Source organism: Monodelphis domestica, chromosome 7 (genome assembly GCF_027887165.1).
Source record: "Monodelphis domestica isolate mMonDom1 chromosome 7, mMonDom1.pri, whole genome shotgun sequence".
NCBI classification, from domain to species: Eukaryota; Metazoa; Chordata; class Mammalia; order Didelphimorphia; family Didelphidae; genus Monodelphis; species Monodelphis domestica.
Genome location: NC_077233.1, coordinates 219342462 through 219366292, shown reverse-complemented (window position 1 = coordinate 219366292; position 23831 = coordinate 219342462). Strand labels below are relative to the sequence as shown.

Sequence of the window (23831 nt, the reverse complement as noted above, 5' to 3'; positions counted from 1 at the left end):
CTAAATGAAAATGCTCCAAATGTAGATGAAAGGACCTGAGGTAACATATCATGTCCAACACACTGAAAAAGATGAGAAAGGGGAAAATGACAAATGCTATAGGGTCTGTGGGAAACAGGTACATTAAAATGCAATATTGGTAGAACTGTTAACTGATTCGACCATTCTGGAAAGTCATCTGAACTATGCCTAAAAAGCTATTTCCCACTGATCCAGCTGTATTCCCAAAGAGATCAAAGAAGAAGGAAAAGGACCTATCTGTATAAAAATATTTATAGCAGCTCTTTTCATGGTGGCAAAGAATTGAAAACTGAAGGCAAGCCCAACAATTGGGGAATGGCTGAACAAGCTGTGGCAAATGAATACAATATAATATAATATCATTGTGTTATTATATAGAAGTATTAGATACAAATGGCCACAATGTGGCCTACAATACTTTCAAATGAGGTTCAAAGAGATTAAAATGTAATTGGAAAATATTCAGCAAAATAAATAACAATTGTGGGCAGCTAGGGGGCTTTGTAGATTAAGAGCTAGACCTAGAAGCCTAAGGTCCTAGGTTCAAATCTGACTTCAGACACTTCTTTGCTGTGTAATCCTGGACAAATCACTTAACCCCCTTGGTCTAGACCTTACCATTCTTCTGCCTTAGAATCAATACATAATATTGATTTTTAGACAGAAGGTAAGGGTTTAATAAACAAATAAAAATTAGAATGTATTATATATATATATAATGTTAATATATGCTTTTCTAAGTCAATATGCAGCTAATAGGTATCCTTTTGTATTAGTATATCCTATTTTTATTTGCTGCTGTAAGAAATGAAGATTGTTTCAGAGAAACCTTGCAAAATGTGTTTGAACTGATGCAAAGTGAATTGAGCAGAACCAGGAGAAGAGTAATTTATACAACAAAAGCATTATTATAAAAACAAACAACTTTGAAAGGCTTAGAAACTCTTATCAGTACAATAAACAACTAAAATTTCAGGAGACTCATATTGAAATATGTTACCATTTCCAACTAGAGACACAATGGATTCAAGAGTACAGATTGGGGTTTATTATTGTTTTTTTTTTTTAAACATGGCCAAGGCAGGAATTTGTTTTGCTTGACTATACATGTTAGTAATGGTTTTGCTTTACTTGCTTTCTCACTGAGAGAATGGGGGGAAGGTGGAATGGGAAGAATTAAATTAAAATAAAACATTAAAATAAAATAAAAAAGAATTTTAAAAAACCACTAAAAATAATTTCCTTTCCCCTCATTTCTCTTATAGTATTTAACAGAATGTGTCTAGACACATATTTGGTGTCAGCAAGTACTTCTTAAATTGAATTCCAAAACTGTCCCAGTCAACAAAATCCAGAAAATACCCATTCTATAGGGGTAAGAAAATAAAGCCAGTTGTACATTGGAAGCAGTAAACATATTTACCAGTTAAACAAGTTAGGACTGTAATACAATTGGAAATTTGGGCTATGGCATCTCTAAAATGGGACAGTGGTACAATATGGAACCAAAATTTCAATTCATCAGACCATTTTAGGCCCAATTCTCATTCTGTGCAACTCAATAGACTTTGTCCCTAAGGTACAGAATGTTAACGGAGTCCATTGTTTTCCACCCTTTGAAATAAGGTTTCTGTAGAAACATCAGGGAATTTTTCATGTAAGAAGGGGAAGTGAAGGACAACCATACCAAAAGGCTCACACTTTCCAATGGGACTGTGTAGTGTTTGTGAGAGGCAGGCCATGGTTATCAGCTTTGGAGGTTATTCAAAGCAAAGCCTGTTGGAAGAGCTTATTAAAAATAGATTACAATACGTTTAAGAGAGTCTCTTCCCAGATAAAAATCACATAATTAAAACATTGTCTTTACTTGCTTCCCATACTACCTTTTGTAATAAATAAAAAAGCCCAAAACTTCTTTCTTTTTTTCCATCTTTTATGCTGCTGGTATTACCTTTTCCTGCAGTCTTTACAGAATGCTAAACTAGATGGGTAAGTTTTACATTTCTGCCACTTTCTTGGGTTCCCTGGCCCAAAAGAGGCTCTAATGTGGCCAAGAGAAATTCTAAATTAGACAATAACTCATTTTTAGCTTCATAGAGGGTGATAAAATGCAATTTATTCTTCTGTCAACCACAATTTTTGTGGGGGAGGGGGAAGTTCAGGATGGTGAGATGATACATGGACCAGTTGGGCCCAAGGGTTCTGCAGAGTCCTGAATATGGCGTTTTATGCTACTTCCATCATTACTACTGAGGAAAAGGGAAGAAAGAGGAAGCCTGACCTCATCAATTTTGCATGGTGATCTCCAAACTATACTGTTTGCCACATTGCTACATTCAACTACTGGGGCCTCTTTCTGACCCACTGGGAGCAACAAGAAGCAACTGTCAATTATGTTTATGCACTACAGTAATTGCAGTGTTTTCTACTATGCTGTATCATTTCAGAAATAATTCATGGGAAGGGCTGATTTCTACATTTGCAAACACTTTAAATGGAAATTTGAATAAATGCTATGAACTGATGCCTAGTTTGCATATTTCCTATAATATCTATGACTTGGGGGCAAACCAATGTCAAGGCTTTTACCCCAGTGCTCAGAGGTATCCATAGCTAACTGTGTGGGGTTACAACTTAAACCACTCAACTCCTTTAGAACAGGAGTGCCTTCATTTCTAAACAGAGTTAATTTAGAAATGACTTCATACTGCTATTCATAAATGAAAACCAAGGAGGATGATGCCAACAGCTTACTGAATTTTCCTTGCCTCCATGGTTTAGTTCATCTTGTTCTAAATTCCTGTTCTAATTTTTTTTTTGGTAGAGATTTTAAATACCTTCTTTTTTTCCTTCGTTTTAAAATTTTAGAATATTTTTCCATGGTTACATGATTCATGATTCCCCCTCCCCTTCCGTTCCCCATCCCGGAGCTGATGAGCAGTTCCATTGGGTTATACATGTATCATTGTTCAAAACCTATCTCCATGTTATTCATAATTTGCAGTAGAGCGATTCTTTAACATCAAAACCCTAATCATATCCCTATCTCACTACGCGATCGATCATATATTTTTCTAATGCATTTCTACTCCCACAGTTCTTTCACTGGACAGCATTCTTAAGTCCCTCAGAACTTCCCTGGGTCATTGCATTGCTGCTAGTAGAGAAGTCCATTACATTTGATTGTACCACAGTGTAACTGTCTCTGTGTACATTGTTCTCCTGGTTCTGCTCCTTTCGCTCTACACCAGTTCCTGGAGGTTATTCCAGTTCACATGGAATTCCTCCACTTTATTATTCCTTTGAGCACAATAGTATTCCATAACCAACATATACCACAATTTGTTCAGCCATTCCCTAATCGAAGCGCACCCCCTCATTTTCCAATTTTTTACCACAACAAAGAGCTGCTATAAATATTTCTGTACAAGTCTTTTTCCTTATTATCTCTTTAGGGTTCAAGCCCATCCTGCAATAAATTTTCCTCTTTCCTCCCTCTTCTTAGTTTATTCAGAGTTTTTTCATTTCTTCAGGTCAAACTGCAGTTGCTTCTTCTCTACTAAGTTTTCCCTGATCAGCCTGGCCCAGTGATTTCTGTGTCCTAGAACTCCTAAATGAGAGTTTGCATTTTTTTCCTCAGTTTCTTTTCTTCCCATTTTGGACCCTATCAAGTTAACTATTTAAGACACTATCCTCAACTTTTGAATCTCTTGACTTCTTGTCCTATCTACTGATGATAGCTTGACAAATTCAAATCCTGCTCGGTGTCTGCCATTTCTCCACAATCTGCCATTCCTACTTCTGCATTGTATTGATGAATAATGCTGGAAGAAGTCACACTACAAAGGTTTACCATAAATTTATGTTACCTAATCTCACCTGAGTTCTCACTTCTTCACAGTAATCTTTTTTGTTCTTCCCTAATTCACTCTTCAAGCCTCCTAGACCACTCCATTAAAAGATCTCACCTAATACTGTAATGAGAAAATAGAGGCATTGTGTGTTCCTCACTTCTCTTAATCTATGCTGCAAGATCCTTCAACATTTTCCTATGTAGAAATTTATTTTTCATATTCTGTATGATTTCTATATTAGGAAGAATTCCTGAACCAGATCTTAGACTCAGCGCAATCTGGTCTATAGATTCTTGCTTGCTTTCTGTCCTTAAAAATGTGGTCCTCTCACAGATTCTGGCTAACAGGAAGGTTTTACAAAAATTCTTTTCCTGCTAAAGTGGCAAACAAATCACCTGTCCATCTCTCAGTGTGGAGGAAGGCTGAGGGTTTGATGGACCACTTCCTAATTAGCTGGTAACCCATTAGATGTCTTGAGATGTTCAAGGCAGGAGCTGAATAATGAACCCCCAAAGTGCATAGGTCCAGGAGTTTCAGACGTCTCTGGAGAGCTGAGAGACTCATTTGACCATAATTAGGATATCCTGACCAGTCACTTAATAAATTATTTTAATAGAAATACTATCTCTTGAGGATTTCAATCATTACATCCATATCCTTTCCTCCTTTAGTCCAGACTGATGAAAAGGAGACCTGAACAAGGCCAAGTCCTCCACTTGTGCCAGTGGTATCATCCTCTCTCATCTCTTATGGCAGGGCACTCCCTCCATGACCCCTTCACTAAATTTTGCATTTCTCCCATCTATTGGTACCTTTCCTGCTGTCTACAAACACGCCAAGATCAAATGAGATAACATTTGTAAAATGCATAGCACAGTACCTGAAATGTAGCAGGCATTATATAAATAAATGCTTATTCCCTTCTCTTCTCTTCCCCCTAGTCTCCTTATAAAAAACTGTCTATACTCTCTACCTTCATTTCTTCTCCCTCTATTGATTTTTCAACTCTGAATTTTGACTTCTGACCTCACTACTAAAATGAAATTGTTTTTTCCAAGGCTACCAATAATGTCTTAATTGTTAAGTCCAATGGTTTATTTTCAATCATTTTTTCTTAACCTCACTGCAACATGTAATACTGGGAATTGATCACCTCTTCCTCCTGGATATTCTCTCATTTCCGGATTTTCAAAAATATTGCTCTTTCTTGATTCTCCTATCTATAGAGCTATTCCTCCTCAAGCTGTTTTATTAAATCATTATTGAAGTCCTCTTCCCTAACCATGAGTGTCCCTTAAGGCTCTGTCTTGGGCCCTCTTTTATATCTATATCTTCTCATGTAGAGATCTCTTTAGCTCCCTTGGGTTCAATTATCTTCTCTAGGCAGATAAATCCTAGATGAATATCTATAGCATCAAATTTCTCTCCTGAGCTTATAGCAAGACATCTCCACCTGGATGTTGCATAGGTATCTCCAATTAGATGTTCCATAGGCATCTTAAGCATGTCAAAAATCTTCCCCTTGAAGCAACCCTTCCTCAATACTTCTTGATTTCTATTTAGGGCAGTGTTACCCTTATGGCCACCCAAGTTCACAATCGTGATGTCATCCTTAACTCTTCTGTCTTCTCCCCATCTTCTGTTTAATCAGCTATGGTCTTGTCCCTTCTGTCTATAATATACCTCACATCTGACTCCTTTCCACTCATTATCCAGGTCTAGGCAACTATCACCTCTTACTTGGGTTATTGAAAGATTTCTGATTGGACTCCTGGATTCCATTTCTACGTTCTCTGGTCTATCCTGCACCACAAAAGTAATATTCCTAAAGCACAGGTCTGATCATGCCACTTCTCTGCTCAAAAAGCTCCAGGGACTCTCTTGGAACTCTAAGATAAAAAGCCAATTCCACTGTTTGGCATTTAAAATGCTTCACAATCTGGCTCCAGCATGCCTTTCTAGATATATTATTCTCCTTCATGTACCTGCATTCCGAGCAAACTGTAATAATTTCTGTTCTCTGAACTTAGTACTTGAGCTTCTGTTTCTATCCTTTCTCTTGACGGTAATCTTTTAGAAATCCTTAGATTCCTTTAATGCTTAGCTCATATTCCATCTCCTATGGGAAGCTTTTCCTGGCTGGCTTGTCAATGTTCACTCTCCTTTTCAAATGATCATCTCTATATATTAAGTAGCTGTAGTTCAGTGTGAAGAGCACTGGGCCTGGAGTCAGGAAGACCTGAATTCAAATCCAGGTGCAGACACTTCCTAGCTGTGTGACCTCCAGTAAGTCACTTAATCTCCAATTGCCTGACAAAAGGATCCCCTGATCCCCTAGAGAAGGAAATGGTAAACTATTCCAGTATCCTTACCAAGAAAATCCCATGGATAGCTACAGTCCCTGGGGGCAGAACAACCACATCCATCTCTGTGTAGAGGCTGTGTGCCCCCAGGGAAACAGAAACAGTTTGACAACAGGAACTTTTCCCCTTTTTATCTCTTCTGTGCCTAGTTCTTACTTGTATTAGAGGGTTAATAAATGTTTGTTGAATTATATAATATTGGAATTAATCCTGAACCATATTGTGACACTTCTGTTACTATATTTGAGCTGTTACTTAAACCCTTTATTCCACTTTTTCTGTGGCAGATTTTTTAAACCCTTACCTTCCATCTTAGAATCAATCCTGTGTATTGGTTTGAAGGCACAAGAGCAGTAAGGGCTAGGCCATGGGGGGTGAAGTGACTTGTCCAGGGTCACCCAGCTGGGAAGTGTCTGAGGCCACATTGGAACCCACATCCCGGTCTCTAGGCCTGGCTTTCTATCCACTGAGCTGCTCCCTTGTGGAGGATTTCATGAACAAGAATCTAAAGAATCTCACATGGTAAAAAGGGATGGATGGAGCACTCACATAGATGAGAAGCTAGATAAAGTTAAGTAATCTAACTTTTAACATAGTTCCTGTCCAGAGGGAGCTTATACGTTACTTGGGGAAATACGACAAACACACATGAGAAATTAATTAACAATGTTACAAACATATATTATATCTCTTAGAGTATCTAATCTGGAATTGGGTACATTAGAAGAATAGTTCATGAAAATCATTGCTATTTGTTCTCACTCTATATCCAGTTTCAGAAGCTCCTGCTCTTCATGGCCACTTCAGAGTTTTCCCTTCCTCTGTTACATACACCTTTTATCCCCAATAACTGAACAATTTGACAAGTCCAAATATAATCATGCTCTAACCTGGGTTACATCATTAATCTCACTGCCACCAATGGGTAATTTAATTAGGGTGCATTTGTAATGAGTTACAATCATCAATTAGCACCATCGCTTCTAACATGAGCCAAGGGGAGCAGGGAAAAGCAGCATCATTGATCTTGGTAATCACAATTGCCATCTTATAAATCTCTAAACCTTTCCCCGGCCATCCCCTTCTCTTTATTGTTGGGCCTGGGGACACAATGATCACATGATTAGGCTTCTCAGTCTGGTTTCTGAATATCTGTGTCCATTTCCAAATTAGATTTAAGTAAAACATCTATTACTGAATGGAAAAGTCAGACTTTCTGATGAGCAGCTGCTCAGAAGGGTGAAGAGACTGTATTCTCTTGGAGTGGACTTGTGGGCCATGGCGAACAAGGCAGAAAGAGTGGCACTGACGTGTTGGTGTGAGGAGCTTGGCTTGGGGGAGTGACTGGTTCAGTAACCAAAGGGGGTGGGGGTGGGGAGCAAGACTGAGGCTAGTAGTGAGGAGGGGCAGCTCCTGGGAAGCTGAGCAAACAGGCCAGAGAAGACCCTGGTGGGTATGCTGGGCAATGTTCCTCTCTAGGGTGGGTGAACAAAGTGGTCACTGAGAAGCAAACTAGAATATCCCCGAAAGGCATCAGGCAAGTGGGAGGGGGTAGAGTCAGTTCTGCCCCAAGGAAGCTAGGAGCTCTCAAAGTAGGCCATTTTCTTTTCAAAGAGCTGATTTTTGATGGAGTGTCTCAATCCCTCTCCCCTCTCCCCATCTCCCAGCTTGACATAGACTCTCTACTTGGATCTAAAGGGGAATTACATTGATTTTTCTTTAAACCCTTACCTTCTGTCTTAAAATGAATATAGTGTATTGGTTCCAAGGCAGAAGAGTGGTAAGGGCTAGGCACTGGGGGTCAAGTGATTTGCCCAAGGTCACACAGCTAGGATGTGTATGAGAGCAGATTTGAACCCAGGACCTCCTATCTCTGCGTCTATCTACTGGGCCACCTAGTTGCCCCCAAGGGCATTCTTTCTAAAAGGGATTTTCAGGTTCATTACTACAGCGTATTGAACTTGCTTACCCACAGAGATCTTTGAGTCTGAAGACAGAGAGACAACTGAATCTTCAGGATAGGCTTTGTACCCCAGGGAGGACTCTGAAACCTGTCCCCAGTCTATCCTCCAATGTCAGGCCTTCTAACTAGGATGGAGATTATGACCCTAATATTAACAGATTTTAGCACTTCTGGTGAAGAGGACCAATAAAATGAAGAGTTAGTGATTAATCAGGAAAAAGTCATGTAGGCCAACCTAATGTGCTGCCATATTTCATCCTGTCCTAAAGCTGGAAAGAAAGCTAAGGGTGGGCTGAGAATGGAAAATGAGAATGACTGAAGTTAAGCTGCTTCTTTCCCTTTTATTCTTGTCACTATTTGTAAACAATCAAATTAATCTGATCTGAGGCTGAATCCTACTCTGCCATATACCGCCTCTGTGACCTTGGTTATGTGACCTTGCTGGCCTCAGTTTACTCATCTATATAATGACAAGGTTGAATTGGACAGCCTCTGGTGTTCCTTGTAGCCCTGAATCTATCATCTTATGGTTCTAAGAATCCAAGGATAAAGGCTAAATGTTTAGTATTTAGTATAAGGCTTCCACCATCCTCACAAACACCAATACGTACTTCTAAGTGCTTACTATGTGCTGGGGGCAGTGGACAGAGTGCTGGGCCTCGAGTTCCAATCTGGATGGCCTGTGGGCATCACTTAACCCTCGTCAGGAGATTCAAAGGCAAAGACGATGCCCCCCTCCCCCAAGGCGCTCACTTTAACAGGAGAGACAACAGCAGTGCCAGGGACCTACAAAATAGATTGTGGGCTCGAAGGCAGGAAATCTCATGGGGAGAAGGACGAGCAGCGGGGTAATGGGACGGCTCCCCTGAACAAGGCAAGGTTTGGGCCCAGGACGCCAGGTTAAAGGCACTCCAAGTGCGAGGCATAGCCGAAGCCAGGCAGGGAGCTGAGAGGCGCTGCCAGACCCCAAGTACACAGAAGGGAATACGGTGTCAGAAAACCGGACGGGTAGGAAGGAGGCGGGCTGGGAAGGGCTTCAAAAGCTTGGGAAGAGGAAATGTCACATTTATAAATGACTTCATGCTTGAGAAAGTAGCATCTTCTCCAGTCCCCTGGCAGAAGGCTTGCCGTTGGGCAGGAATGTCAGAGCCACAGCCAGATCTCCATCCTGCGACTGGGGCTCTTTCCATTACAACATGAGGATAAGGTAATCTGTTGGGACAATGTAGTCACCTTTTCTAGCACTGACCAGTGGACAGCAGGCCCCAGGAACAAGGGCAATGAGTGAAATAATTTTGGCAGCTCTGGCCCAGTGATTATCAGAAAATTCTATAAGATATGGTACATGGGGAAAAGTTCAGTTGGCTCTCACAGCTTCCTGCAAGGCAGGACTGTGCTCACCTTTAAGGAACTAGTTGCTCTGATCTATGCTGAGGAGATCTTCACTTCATGTTCACAACGTCCCAGTCAAGTGATTAAAGAACTTGTACAAAGGTCCCAAGAAGGTAGTATTAGGAATAGGGACAAACCAGCAAGACTCCAATAAAGAAAACCATCTGGCTAGGCTACTGTTTGCACCATAAGGTTTTCCTTCTTTTTCTTTTTTAAACAGTGGTTAGCAGCAAACCAGTGGATAGAATTTATTTGAATTTTTCAATCTGCTTTGAAAATATTCTTCAAGAGGCTCTTGGGGAAGTTTGGTCACCACAAGCTGACACGGAAACGAAAGATTCAAAGAGGTTAACATAACACCGTGTTTTGGACCAAAGTTACAGAGTACCTTTGAGATGTTACAGACAGCAGGTGCAAGGGTAGAGGTGGCTGCTGCTAGACAGCTTATTGCATTGAAGGTGAGGATTTCAAGGCAAGAGAGATTCTGGAAAGAGAAGTCACCAGCAAAGAAGACCCATCTGAGGGACCTAAATAGCAACAGACATTTCTATAACACTTTTAAGAACAATAACAACAAAGACAATCCAAACATTTACAGTGATGCTAGGATACACGAGCACCTTTAGTCAACAGCTGTTTGAGACAGTCATGATCGGGCTTTTTTGCTTTAAGTCACAAGTGGATATTTTGAATCATGAGCTTACACCAGCCTCCACTAGATAGCCTGCCAAATGTTTGGTTTCACAAGTTCCATGAGGCTGTCTTCTTTAGTTCAGTGTTTATCTGGCCCTGTGAGCATCTGTATTGAATTGCTTTTGCTTTCTTCTTTATTTTTGTCTTTATTATCAGTTTTTTGGGGCAAATTTCTTAACTTTTAACCATCGGTCCTGATGACAGAGAATTGAAGGAGTTACAGCAACAGTAGTATGTGGAGGTTTTACAGGAAATTCGTGGGGAGAAGTCCGAGGTGGATGAGGTAATCAACACAAGCAAGATTAAGGAAATGTTGAGGATTTGGGAAAAAATTAAACAGTTTATTGAAAAGACACACCCAGAAAAAGTTGTAACAGGTCTTGTGTTGGAGCTGTGTGATGACACTTGTTTCATGCATTATTGAAATATTCTGGGAGGAAGAAACAGACTTCCATGAAAAGGTTTTTGTTGAAACAATCTCTAAGTGAAATCGAGGAAAGTGTGGCAAAACAGTCAAAATAAAGTAAAGAAAATGATGATAATTAAGTAAAGTAAAAAACAGCAATTAAGTTTAGCAATGAAGTTACATATTGTAACTAATGTGTAAGGTCAATTTTGCATTTAAATGTAGCATTGCATGCGTAGAGAGAGTTATGTTAAGCTATAGCACATGAAATGAAAATCTTCTCTGCCAACATCTTTGCCTGACTTTGAAGATAAATAACATTTCATAAGCAAGTTTATTTCTTTACATTCTTTCTTATTATCTATAAATATATTTGCTATTCACAAAGTACACTTTTGTATTTAAAAGCATATAAAAATTTTGTGTGTGGTTTTTTTTTTTGGTGTCTGAACAGATTAATTGTATTTCCATTAATTTAAATGGAGAAATTTGATTTGACACATGAGCAAATTGATCATGGAATGAATTAAACTTGTGTGTCAAGGTACCACTGTAAATAGAGCCTATTGGGGAACCAGGTGATGCAATAGAGAGAGTATTGGGCCTGGAGACAGGAAGACCTGATCTCAAATCCAGCTTCAGACGCTTTCTAGCTGTGTGACTCTGGACAAGTCACTTCACTCTATTTGCCTCAGTTTCCTCATCTATCAAATGAGTTGAAGAAGAAAATGGCAAACCAGTCCAGTATATCTGTCAGAAACCCCAAATGGGCCATGAAGAGTCAGACACAACTGAACAACATATAGAGTTGTGTTGGTGAACCCATGGCATATGTGCTGGAGGGGGCTGCTCACCCAAGGACATTTCTCACATGCCCCGCCCCTCTGTCCAGCAGCCCAGTGGGAGAGCTTCCTCCCTCCCCTGTCTGGGGTGAGGGGACAATTCACATGCAGCGTGAGGGTGCAGTTTGGGCACTCAGACTCTAAAAGGTTCACTGTCACTATACAGAGCCTACTACGTGCTAGGCACTGTACTAAGTGCTTTTGATAATTATCATTCCATTTATCCTCACAATAACCCCTGGGAGGTATTATTTCCCTTTCTCAGATGAGAAAATGGAGGCAAATAGAGGGCAAATGACTTGCCCAGAATGACATAGCCATTAAGTGTCTGAGTTCATATTTGAACTCTGGTCTTTCTGACTCCAGGCTTGGCACTCTGTGTACTATGGCGCCCCCTAACTTCCCTTTTAAAGTATGCAAAGCATAAATGATTTTATTTGAACCCCATAACAACATTGTAAAGAAGGTATTGTAGGAGTTATCATTCACATTTTATGGATGACAAAACTGGATAGCAGAGAAATTAAATGATTTACTCATTTAACTTAGGTTATACAGCTAGTAAATAAATATAAGAAATGAGTCTTGAACGCAAGTCCTATAGACTCCAAGTCCAATAAATCTATTTATTATATATAACTTCCTTATGTCAGGGAGACACAGTTAATGGGAAAAATTCAACAATAGCAAAGAGAGGTTAGTATAAATTATGCTTGATTAATCATCTGGCAGATGAACAGGGTTTAAAAGACTTTTCAGGCTTTGGGTAAAATAGAGATAACTATTTGCTCCCTGTTTGCATATCTAATATATGCCCAGCACTGTGGAGAGATACAAAAAAAAAGCCCAAGTATCTCCCCTTAAGTAGTGTGTTATATCAGGGGAGATGAGGTCTGTGCAGAAATAACTACAAAACAAGATGATCTGTGCTGAGTACACAGAAGTGGCATAGGAAAGAACTTCCTTGAGAGTTTACCAAAGGGAGAGATCACTAGGGTATAGAATCAATAGGGAAAGCTCCATTGAGGAAGGTAGGAATTTGTCTTGGGATTTGATGGGGAAAGGCCTTCCCTAAGACCCGAGATGGTAAGGAGACTGTTTTCAGGGGGATGTGTCACAAAATCAGAATTAGCATAGGTTGCGGACATTGAGTCCAACTTCCTAAGCCTGTCTGAGCCCCTCTGCTACAATTTGCCCTAACAGTCCTGAACATCTATTGAGCCATTAATTGAATACTTGTAGTGATGAAGAACTCAGCCAGCTAACTCTAGGATGAGAAAGAACGCTCTTGAAAATATCCAACTACCCAAGCTGATGACACGGTTTCACCATAGGCATCAAGTTTAATTCTTTTTTTTCATTAGGTAAGAGCCAGATAATTTTTCAGCTGAATAACAAAAGGAAAGTTCTCAAAGTAAAAAACAAAAACAAAGACACACGGATGACTTGTTTGAAGCAAAGGAAAAAGAAAGACAGACAAATGATGACTCTTGTAAGGCAGAACTTACAGATTTTCTACTTTAGCTGGCACACATGTTGCTCCCACTGTGTGCAGAACACGCCATTATTTGCTTCATATTAGAGGGTAGATTTAAGATATGTCACAATGAAGATTTCACCATGTCTCTTAGACTCTTTCAGAGTGTTTTATGATCTTTAAGTCTAGGCGGCCTTCCTGCATATGCATTTCCTTTTGTCAGACATAGAATTTAGCAATAGAACCTACTGCTACAGACTATTATAGAGGCAAATAATTCAGTAAGATTCCTAAGAGGGCTTTGTGGTCAGGGAGGGATATAAGAGTGCCAGCAAAGGGGCTACTGCACTTACTGGCAAGGAGAAAAATGATAACAGTTATCAAGTCCCAAGTTTCAGAGCATAAACTGATTGCCAGCTGGGATCAGGAAGAAATGTCCTGCCATGATTAAGTGCGTTATGGGCTTTCTTATAGCTCCTTCTGAAGTATTAGGCAGAGCCCATATTCACGGGCATTAGCCTGAAAGAGAAGCATTTCTGGGCCAAGAGCTCCTTTTCAGGAATTCTGGTTCAGTCTCTGATAGTAGATGCTTGATGGGTCAGAATGAATGTTTATCATTTTTAAAAAATCATTTTAAATAAGTTCATGATTTTGTTTTTCTCTTCATTTTCTCAAAGTTTAGGTGAAACAACTCTGTGAGGTTCTCATTACCAATTTTTTTTTTTAATCCTTACCTATACTAATACACAATAGTGGGTATTGGTTCCAAGGCAGAAGAGCAGTAAGGGCTAAGCAATGGGGGTTAAGTGACTTGCCCAGAGTCACACAGCTAGGAAGTATCTGAGACCAGATTTGCACTTAGGATCTTCTATCTCTGGGCCTGGCTCTCAATCCACTGAGCTACCCACTTGCTCCCCTCATTCACATTCTTAAAATCCATGGAGCAAATGAACATATTCTCATCCCTCTCATTTCCCCCAAATAGTCAGAGGTTGTTAACTTTAGGGCATGAAGCAGGACCTGGCATTCCCTAGCAGGCAATATCTGGATAGAATCCGTGTTACCAGATTCTGTTCCATTGCTTGACTTCAATTGGAATTTGGTACATAATACCTAGCAGGCTTAGGGAAGAGCAAGATAATTTTAAATTGAACCAACAGCATAAGATGACCTTGGAGAAGGTTGGCAAAGACCCCAGAATGAACATGCCCGGATGTTCCAAAATCTAGTTTTCTGGGATAGGATCAAGAAGCTGGTGGGATCATTTTAATACCATTACAGTTACATAACAAAATTCATTTTATTTGAGGTCAAAGAGGATATAGGAATGGTGGTTAAGACCAAGTCTCAATAAAGCCAAAATGCTTTGGGTTTTGAAATCACAACTTCTAATCTAATATTTTCTATTCTTTGCCTTTTACCTTTATGTAAGGAGCTTTGTATTATATTTCCTGCTTCTACAACAAAGGAAATTTTAGATTTTTCATTCCAAGGGAAGCTTGCTGACATTTTCTTTTTTATAACTCTTATCTTCTGTCTTAAGAATCTATACTGAGTATCATTTTCAAAGCTGAAGAGTGGTAAGAGCCAGGAAATGAGTATGTTAAATGACTTACTAGGGTCATACTGCTAGATTTGAACCCAGAATCTCCTGTCTCCAGATCTGGCTCTCTATCCACTGAGCCACTTAGCTGCCTCCACCTTACATTTTCATTAGGTTTCTGTTTCAGTGGCCTTTTCTGATATTTAAATCTTAATTTGGGAAAGAAATCTTAAACTACCTTTTCTTCTACCTTCCCTCCTGGTTTCAATCCAGTAAGAAAGACTACAATGATGTCAATAAAATAGCAATCTCTCTAAAATATTCAAATTCAACTTAATCCAACATATGTTTATTTAAATGCCCCATATGTGCAAGGCTATGAGTGCAAAGCTATAGAACTGGGAAGTAAGTTAACCATTGATATACATCAAAGTTCGAATGTCTGACTTTCAGTGATGCGGAACCCAGTTTGGTTGAGGAAGGAAGGGAAAAATCTCCACTTGCTCCTTTGATATGATCAGTCCATTAACAAGGAAGAACAGCTAAAGTATAGAACAGGAAGCTACTGAAGTGACTCAGAAGCAAATCTCTACTTTCTGGATACTTCCTGGTGGTTTGGAGGCACAAAACCTTCACTTATACAGGGAGTGCTCTTGAGAGGACTCCAGGAGATTGATGGTCTGCTTGAGAGGGGAGGGATGGATGCATCACTGCTCGTACCAACAGAATATGAACTCCCTGAGGCCAAGGATTGCATACTGTGGGGATTTGTTTATATATATGTATATGTATGTATATATACATACATATACATATATATATACACATACATATACATATATATAATACAGTTTATGTATATATATACATAAACTGTGAATCCGCACAGTCTCTGACCCAGAACCCAGACATAGGAATACACAAAAATGCACAACCCTTAAATAGAAATTTATAATTTCTGGGTCAGAAACTTTGCTTTTTACATGTTCTTTGTCCTTAGTAATTCCAGTGAATGTCTTCCTTTTAACAAAATTTGGTTGATACAAAGTGAAACAAGGGTTTTCTTCTACTCTATACTCCTCATCATGTGGAGATGAAGAGGGGAGGAGAGTAGATGGACTATCTCCTAACTAGCTGTTAACCAATTAGAATTGTCTTGGGATGTTCAAAGGAGAAGTTGACGGATAATAATGAGCTCCTAAAATTCTACAGTAAGATCTGCCTGACAAGCGTTTCAGGGTCTTTGGTCGGTCATTCAAAGAGACTATCAGACTATCACTTTATTGGTCATAATGCTAGCCTAAACAACAAATTGATATTCTTACCCCAAAACAATCTCAAAATAACTTTAATCATTAACATTTATTTTGCTTCTGTAGCCCCAGCCTGTAGTACAATACTGTAGTGTGTGTAGTATGGGTTGGAGGTGATTATCGAATAGGCTCTCAGGTTTGGAAAAGCATTTGAAATATATCAAAAGAGAAGGCTAGATGGGACAGAATGCTAGACAAACATTCAGGAAACCTGTCACAGTGTTGCCAGAAGTTGTAAAATAATGACCCTGGAGGAAGGAAGAAAGGTGATGATTTGACCACTATTCAAATGAGCTCTAAGTCCCTTCTAGGTTCATATCCTTTCATCATTAGTCACTGGAAAATGCGATTTGTCAATATTTCATTCTCCTCACCCCTCACCTCTGCTTTGTCCCTGATTTGTGATTGGGTGCTCTCTAGTGAGCTCCACCTTTCAGGAATCATAGGATCTCACATTAAGGGCTGGAAAAGACTCAGAGGTCATCTAGTTCAAACTTCTTATGGCTGATTTGCCCAAAGCCTCACAGACAGTAAGCATCAGAGGTAACATTTGAATCTAGATCCTTGGAAGACAAGCTACAGTAAATCTGGACAGTATACATGAAGTAGAGAATTCACCTTTTCAACAAAGTCTGTGTAGTCAGAGCTAGGGTTTTTCCAGTGATTGTGAGAGATGGACGATGAGGAAAGCTGAGTGCTGCAGAATTGATGCTTTCACATGGTGTTGGAGAAGGCTTTTGAGAGCACCTTGGAAAGCAAGAGGATCAAAGCAATCAATGCTTAAAGAAATTAATTCCGACTCTTCACTGGAAGGTCAAATACTGAAGCTGAAGCTGAAATACTTTGGCCACATAATGAGAAGACAGGACTCAACAAAAAAGACCCTGATGCTGGGAAAGATTGAAGGTAAAAGGAAGAGGAATGGCAGAGGATGAGATAGAAAGAAAGTGTCAAGGAAACAAAGAATGTGAGCTTGGACAGACTTTGAGAGATAGAGGAGAAAAGAAGCATTTGGCATGCAATGGTCCATGGAATCAATCATGAGTCAGACTAGACTGAACAACAACCTCTATCTCTTGAGTAAATCATTAGACCAGCCTGCCACCTCAGCCTTCATGGCCTTTTCTAGAGGGGTAAGGATAGGATAACAGCTGTAGCTTGGAACTTCCTACACAGATAGGGATAGAACTATCATTTGAGAAAGCCAAGGCAGGTAACTCAAGAACAGGCTGTGGTACTAAAGACTTAGAGGTTGAAAGAAGTGTCTAAAGAAGGCAGCTAGGTGGTTCACTGGATTGCAAGAGGCTTGGAGACAGAAGGACCTGGGTTCAAAAGAACAGGCATTTCACTTGACCCCCATTGCCTAGCTCTTACCACTCTTCTGCTTTGGAACAATATACAGTATTGATTCTAAGACAAAAGATAAGGGTAAAAAAAAAAAGCAGTATCTAGAGCAGGAGCAGGATCAGGAAAGTTCCAAAGGAGTCAGGGAGGGCTGAAGCCTTTACTCATGTTGCAGGGGAGGGATAAAACAAGGACAAGAACTTGGTAGAGAAGACTTTCCCTTCCATCACTCAGTGTTCATGCATAGCTGGCTTCACTTCCAGCTTTCTCTCTAGTCAATTCAGCCAGATAACTCTTGACCTCATCCTTCACAGCTCTACATGGGCATGACTGTCTCTATATGGTGTTAAACAGTAAGTAAAATTTTGAAACCTGGAAAGATGGTTCTAACCTGAGGGTTGAAGACTGGGATAGGAAGACATGATGTTACTGCAAGGGAATTGTGGGCCCTGATGTACACCAAGTATTATCACTTTGATCTTTTTGTCACTTCAAGAAAATATGTAGTGTTAGTATCATAAATAAGCAAATGAATCTTCTGTAGACTGAATAAATAATGTATTGCAAAGATAGGACAATTTTTCAAGTGCAAACGGCTGCTTCTGTGATTAATAAAATACAAATTCATAATGACCAAGCTTGGTGCAGAAGAGATAAGAAAATGAACCTCTCCATTTTTTTTTTTGCAGAGGTGGAGGACTATTGGCATAAGCCAACATGTGTGTATGTGAATACACACATTTGAAATTATACATACATATACATTTGAAATTATACATATGTATATATACACATACATATATACATTGTGGGGGTACTAAGTTCAGTGTACACACACACACACACACACACACACACACACACACACACACAAACACACACAGAACTTAGCTGATGCTTTGATCCAATTTTGATGAGCTAGTCCACTCCACTCTACCTTTCTTGTTGTTTTTGTTACAAAGTAGAGTCCATTGGGGAGAAGAAAGGAATGGAAGGTGATATTAGAAACAAAACATGTCAATAAAGGAAAAAAATGTTCAAATAAATAAAATAAAATTCTTTGAAAAGCTTTACTGAGCTCCTAGTCCTTTTTATCTTTATGTATTTTCTAAATAAACAGATATTAATAGTCTAACTACTACTGTGTGAGCATGTGTGTGGGAGGTCTACAAATTTTTCTGATGCTAAAAAAAGGTCCTCATTAGAAAAGGTTGGGAACTACTGGTGTAGCTTTCTAAAATAAAATAAAAACAATATAGGCGTAGCAGTGGTTGCAGCAATGGCAGTAGCAACAACAGCAGAAAGATCTTGCTCTGACCTTATTGAAGCACTACAGTTCATGTACTTGACCATGCTGTCAACTCTTCTTTTCAGGGCTATGCTAGGGCAGGGTTCACAGCTGATGAACTGGAGTGTCAGGCAGAAGATACACGCTTGAGGATACTACTAATTTGCTATATGACCTTGCACAGTCAATCTTTGGGGCTCAGTTTGCTCATCTATAAAATGAGGACATTGAATGAAATGATTTTTACTCACTCTTCTGGATAAATCTATATCCAGAAGACTGTCACAGTTTGGGAGCCCACTATAGTGAGAGACAGACAGACAGATAGACGGACAAGGAGAGAGAGAGAGCTGAGGAGAGAGAAACAGAGACAGACAGAAAGAGTATGAGAGAAAGTGAGAAAGGGAAAGGGGGAAAGGAAGAGAGAAGGATAAAGAGAGTGTGTGTGTATGAGAGAGAAAGAGGGAAAGGAAGAGAGGAGAGAGAGAGAGAGAGATTTAACTGATGACACATTTTGGGTGCTAAGGAATAGAGGCCTAATAATAATAACTAAAGGAAATGAATCCCTCCATCCTCTTATGCCTCTATTATAAGGATGGAATGTAGGGTGTGGGGGTAGGGAGAGAGAATAAGTCCTTTCTTAAACGAAAGGCCTTAAAAATGGCTGATGTTAGCGTAAAAACTTACAGTTTGCTTTATAGGACTGGTCCTAGTTGAACATGGAATAAATATGATTTCAAGGCTATCTAGAAGGGATCTTTATTTTAAAAACTTTTCATGTATGATAATATATACATACATATACACACATCCACATCCATAATCCACATACTATATATATAATATAGTCTTTCCTTCTAGAACTAGAGAGAAGGTTTAGAATGCAAATTTTCTTTGCTGAGGAAATACAAGGACCTAAATTCAAACTACAGTATAAATCAATGGGGCCAAACTCAAATAGAAACAGGCTTGGGGCTGGGGGGGCGGGTACTTAACTACACATAAGGATCTCTGTTGGCCACATGTTGACTCAGACAACCCATAGTAACATTATCTATGTTGTACTTTCCTTTCACATATTTTGTGAAGTGTTTCCCAATTATATTTTAATCTGGTTTAGGCTGTGGTGTTTGCTGCCTCTGGTATGAAGGATTCATTTCAGTTATTTTCTTGAGGGTAGTTTTGTTAGGGAGTAGGTTCCTAAAAAGGGAGGAGGAGAAAGAGAGATGGCCTGTGGGTTAGGGAGGAAAAAATACAGAAAAGGAAGGCCAAGGATATGAATGAGAAGTTTTGTCAGTATGAAGCCCAGAGCCATAGCACTTTAGAATAACATAACCTTCTGTGGCACATCATGGAACTATTCTGAATTGTTGCTCTTCCATTGTTTCAGTTAGGTCTAACTCTGTGTGACCCTGTTTGGGGTTTTCTTGGCAAAGATACTGGGGTCGTTTGTTATTTATTTCTCCAGCTCATTTGACAGATGAAGAAACTGAGCCAAACAGGGTTAAGTGACTTGTCCAGGGCCACACAGCTAAGAAGTGTCTGAGGCCAGACAAACTCACAGTGATGAATGAATCTTCCTGACTTCAAGTCTGGCACTCTTCCCACTGTGCTACCTGAATATGTAAAGGCAAGAAATAAACAAGTATGTATGTATGCATGTATGCATGTGTGTATGTGTGTATGTATATATGTATGTTCATATGTGTCTAAGCACATGTGTGTATCTATGTGGGTACATACTAACACATACATTACATATATGTTACCAAAAATATAGGGATAATTATTTTAATAGCTTAGAACATTAGCATGACTGAGAGAAATCAGGCTGCCTTCTGGGTTTAGAAATTCAACTGGAGTTGGGGAAAAAACCTGCAATGGGCCACCTGCTACCTATTCAGTAGGAGATGATGTGGCCTTAACCTTCTCTCTGTCAATATGCTCACCTCGACACCTCACCTTGAAAGCATAAGTAGTAAATAGAGTTAATTAGCAGATGGGAATGTCAGATGAAGATCAACCCTTGTCAGTGTCTTCCTAGGCAAAAAAGAGTGTGCTGGGGCTCTGGGTAGGGGAACTGACCTGTGGCCCTGATCTGGTTGTAAGTGTGCTGCCCAGCAAGGGGAGAGCCCCCACAGAGCCGAGCTTCCCGGGCAGCTCCCATTCTCTGTTAACCTGGGCAGAGTGCTAATTAGACATGCAGGGCATTGCAGCAGCCTGCACATCTGAGAGGAGACTATAATCAAGGGGCAGATGGGAGGAGTACCCTGTTTTCATGTTTAGATGTTGTTGCTTAATGATGGAAACTCACATTTACAAGACATTTAATGCTTGACAAAGCTCATTTTTGACCAAAATCCTCTCAGGTAAGTAAAATGAATATTTCTAGTCTCATTTTTTTAAAAAAACAAACAAACCCTCAACTTCCATTTTATAGTCAATACTGTGTATTGGTTCCAAGGCAGAAGAGCAGTAAGGGTTAGGCCATGGGGGTGAAGTGACTTGCCCAGGGACACACAGCTGAGAAGTGTCTAAGGCCAGATTTGAACCCAGGACCTTCTGTCTCTAGACCTGGCTTGCCATGCACTGAGTCACCCAGCTGCCCCCTCCATCCTCATTTTAAAGATGAAACTGAGGCTCAAGGTAGTAAAAAGCCTCCTGAGGGTTATGTAGCTGATAACTAGCAGAGCTAGAACCTAAATAAACTCAGGTCTTCTAACTCTAAGACCAATGTAATTTCTACTACTGAAATGTGTACACAAAATTATCTATAATTTTCTAATCTTGGAACATGATCTAGAACTTTTTTTTTTTAAGAATTGTAAACCAGGAAGCTTTTGGGTTATCTCAGGAAATGTGCTGGGGGAGAGGAAATGGAATCAGACTTGAGTTGAAAGAGAATTAGAGTGCTGACTTCTCACTTCTCCTGTCTGTCCCTTCTCTATTCTTACTGCTACCACCCTGGTATAGAGTTACCATAATTGGAGAGTTATAGCCCACCAACAAGGTTTTCTACCTCCAACATCTCTCTTTTACAATCCATCCTTTAAACCAGAAGCGTCAAACTTTAGGACTGTGAGGCCCAAAGTAGATTAAAATGTAATTAGGAGGGGGCAACTGGGTAGCTCAGTAGATAGAGAGCCAGGCCTAGAGACGGGAGGTCCTAGGTTCAAATCTGACCTCAGATACTTCCTAGCTGTGTGATCCTGGGTAAGTCACTTGACCCCCATTGCCTAGCCCTTACCACTCTTCTGCCTTGGAGCCAATACACAGTATTGATTCTAAGATGGAAGGTAAGGGTTTAAAAAAAAATTTTTTTTTAAATGTAATTAGGAGGCATGTAGGTGTCTTAATAGCTAGAAAGCCAATCCTGGCGATGGGAAATCCTGGGTTCAAATCTGGCCTCAGACCTTTCCTGACTGTGTGATCATAGATAAGTCTCTTAACCACCATTGCTTAGCCTTTACCACTCTTCTGCCTTGGAAAAGATACTTATAATTGATTCAAAGAGGGTAAGAGTTAAAAAAAATATTATTAGAACATATTTAATAAAAGAAACAAAAATATGATGCAACACAGACAATGTTAATTTATGGTTTTCTCAGTCAATATGAGACCTACAGGGGGTCCTTTGTATTTGAGTTTGACACCACTATTAGACTAGTCTCAGATCTGGTCATTTCACTCATTTGATCAAAAATCTTTAGAAGCTTCATATGCTTTATGGTAAAGTTCAAATTCTTTTGTTTCATATTCAAGGGCCTCCATAATTTGGATCCACCACAGTTTCCTAATCTTCTCTTTCATGCTTTTCCCTAAGCCAAATTGGAACAATAGTATGGTAAAGTAGAAATAACCCAGGCTTTGAAGTGAGAAGCCTGAGGTACAAATACTACCTCTGTCTACTTGTGTGACAAGCCTTTGTTTCCACATCAGTAAAATGGGCCTCCAGTAGATAGCTTCTGAGGGCCCTTCATGACCTTATCGATATTCAGAATTCCCTGTAGAAGCAATGAATTGTTCTATCTTTTCTCACCTGGTTCCTTATGCCTGAAATGTCAATACCACCTTCTTCAGATCTACTGAATCACTGTTCACAATTAAAAAACCCATCAAAAGCCATTTCCTCCCTGAAGGCATTTCTAGAATATCAGTGACAACCTTCACTTCTTTGGATCTCACACAGAACTTTATTTTGTACAATGCTGAGGAAATTAGGAATATAGGCTCCTAAAATATTGGTACTCAAAGGGGTGTTTGCAATCATCTAGTCCAACCACCCAATTTTATAGATAAGGAAAATGAGGCTGGGGGGCAGGGGGTGGGGATGGGGTGGGGGTTACCCAGCCAACTGAGCAGCAAGAGCCAAGACTAGGAGCTATGGTATGTAGAGTTGTATTGAAGAAGTTTATTTTTTAACCCAGCTACAAAATTTTACATCTGCCCTTATTAAATTTCATCTTATTCAATTTGGCTCAATCTTCTAGCCCATCAAGATCTTTTCTGAATCCTAACTTTGTTATCCAGTGAGTGAGCTATTCCTCCCAACTTTGAAGTCCAGGCAATTTTCATTAGCATGCTCTGTCAGCCTTTACTCAAGTCACTGATAAAAACATTGAACAACACCGGAATAAACACAGATCCCTGAAGCCCGCCCATGGAGACCACTTTCCAAGTTAATACTGAATAATTAATGATTTCTTTTCAATTCTCGCCAGCCAATCATACAGCATATGTATATACATACAGCCAATGTATACAGCAACATTTTTACTATTGTCAAATGCTACAGCCTTTTTATAAAAACTTTGAGATACATTGTTAAATACTTGGCTAAAATCTAGGTAAACTGTAGCTATCACTTTCCCCTTATCTGCCAGTTCAGTTGTTTTTCAATTGTATCTGACTCTTCTTGATATCATATGAGGACCACAAACAAATATAAGAATGGATTCTTGACCTTAAGCATCTTACAGTCCAGTAGAGGAGGCAGGACATAAACATTTATTTGTTGTTCAGCTGTTTCCAACTCTTCATGACCCCATTTAGGGTTTTCTTGATAAAGATACTGGCCTGGTTTGCCATTTCCTTCTCCATCTCATTATATAGATGAAGGAACTAAGACTAACAAGATTAAGTGGCTTGCCCAAGGTCATAAAGCTAGTAAATGTCTGAGGCCAAATTTGTACTCAGGAACATGAATCTTTCTGACTTCAGGCTTGACACTCTTCTACTGAGCCATCTAGCTGCCTCAGTTTAATAACAAAGAAAGAAGGGAGAAAAGAAAGAGAAAGAAAGAAAAGAAAGGAAGGAAGGAAGGAAGGAAGGA

The 23831-nt window shown here is 39.6% G+C and overlaps 1 protein-coding gene across 8 annotated transcripts in view; it reads right to left on the bottom strand.

Annotated features, from left to right (window-relative positions):
- The window catches only part of MAD1L1 (mitotic arrest deficient 1 like 1), a 999035-nt gene that overhangs the window by 141589 nt on the left and 833615 nt on the right, over window positions 1-23831 (bottom strand). The gene's annotated exons all lie outside the window — the stretch shown is intronic.